We start from the raw sequence: 2,013 nt of genomic DNA on the forward strand, positions 1-2,013 counted from the left end.
ACAAGGTGAGATTGGTGTTGACAAGGTGGTCAGGGAAGGCAACCCTGAGGCCATAGCGTGTGGACCAAGAATAAATGATGATAAGAACCTGGGTGGCTCAGTTGTTAAGTGTCTGTCTTTGGCTCAGGTCATGATCCCAGGGTCCTGGGATCGAGCCTCTCATTGGGCTCCCTGCTCAGCGGGAAGCCTGCTTCTCCCTCTCCCACTTCCCCTGCTTGTGTTCCCTCTCTCGCTGTCTCTCTCTCTGTCAAATAAAAAAAAAAAAAAAAAAAAAAAAAAAAAAAAAAGAAGAGCCATCTAGGCAGAGGGTAGAGCAACGGCAGTGATCTGGGGTTGAACAAGCCTGGTACACAGTAAATCAGGAAGGAAACCAAGATAAGGAAGCATCAGCCACATGGGGTTGGAGACATGAGCAAAGAAAGACCTTATCAAGGCCAGAGACTGCAATTTATGTGTGTATATATACATATATGTGTGTATATATATATATATATATTATATATATATATATATATATATATATTAAGTGAAATGGGAAATCACCAGAAGGTTTTAAGGAGGAAAGTAACATGGTCTTATTTATTTATTTATTTATTTATTTATTTATTTATTTATTATAACAGAACATTTAATCACATCAGTTTTCCACCAGCACACTAGTCGTTTAATGATGATTACATTGGCCATTTCCACTGGTTGGCAGGAGGCTTTTCCACTACAGGCTCCCACGGTTTCCAGGGTATCATTTTCCCTGCCAGACTTAGTTCATACGCAGCCTCAAGTATCCCCTCTGCTAGTTGGCCACCCTGCAGTTGGTCTTCTAATTTCTTACCATCTGGTTCCACTTTAACCACACTCAACTTCTCCTTTGCAATCTGTTCTGTGTCTGTTCTATAGGCTGCATTGTTAGGAACTGGCTCAAGAACGTCAAAAATCTGTGTACAACACTGCTAGGCGTTCGTGTGAACTCTCATGTTTAACCCATCCCACAAGGCTGGTGGTCTTCCCCAGCAAATCTGTCATGACAGCGCCTATAGATTTAGTTTTTAGATCATCTTGGCTCCTGATTGCAAAGGGGACACAAATGGAAGACGAGAGAACAACTGGAACATGGCAGTAATTGTCTGCATGAGAGATGATGGTAGCTTGATTAGTAATAGGTGTGGCCATGGAGAGAAGTGGTCACATTCTGGAGTGCTCTGCAAGGACAGACTTGCTGACGGACTGCATATGGGGAATGAGGGTGTGAGAGAAATCAGCAACACCTCAATTCCTGTTTGATCAACCAGGTATAGGGGGAGACCAATTACGAAGGGTAAAATGGGCAAGAAAAATTGAGAGGAAAACTCTGAATTTCAAATGCTGTTTTGGTCACATGAAGTTTGAGATGTTTATTTAAAATGGGAACAGTCAGGGGGGAGTTATGAGATTTAACAGTCATCAGCATATGATATTATTTAAAGCCTAGATAATATCCTATAAATATCATATCATATAAATATTATTTAACAGCTGGATAATATCACCTAGAGGATGTGTACAGATAGAAAAGAGTATCAGGGACTAAGCCCACTGACTCCACATTGATGCTGTCCTTTTCCTCTTTCAATAAGACTGTAGTGGTTGTGAAAAAATATGATGCCATTAAGATCAATATTGGTGAGAATAATAATATTCCATACGGTACTGCAAAAAATAATTAAGGGGGGGTCGCCTGGGTGGCACAGCGGTTGGGCGTCTGCCTTCGGCTCAGGGCGTGATCCGGGCGTTATGGGATTGAGCCCCATATCAGGCTCCTCCGCTATGAGACTGCTTCTTCCTCTCCCACTCCCCCTGCCTGTGTTCCCTCTCTTGCTGGCTGTCTCTATCTCTGTCAAATAAATAAATAAAATCTTTAAAAAAAAAAAAATAAGGGGGGAGCTGCTGAGTGGCTCAGTTGGTTAAGCAACTAACTCTTGATTTTAGCTCAGGTCATGATCTGGGAGTCATGAGATCGAGCCCCCACATCAGGCT

The 2,013-nt window shown here is 42.2% G+C and overlaps 1 pseudogene; it reads right to left on the bottom strand.

The window, feature by feature from the left end:
* Positions 1–674: 674 nt before the first annotated feature.
* LOC100472099 lies at positions 675–1,023 on the bottom strand (annotated as a pseudogene).
* Positions 1,024–2,013: the final 990 nt, after the last annotated feature.

Source organism: Ailuropoda melanoleuca, chromosome 3 (assembly GCF_002007445.2).
Source record: "Ailuropoda melanoleuca isolate Jingjing chromosome 3, ASM200744v2, whole genome shotgun sequence".
NCBI classification, from domain to species: Eukaryota; Metazoa; Chordata; class Mammalia; order Carnivora; family Ursidae; genus Ailuropoda; species Ailuropoda melanoleuca.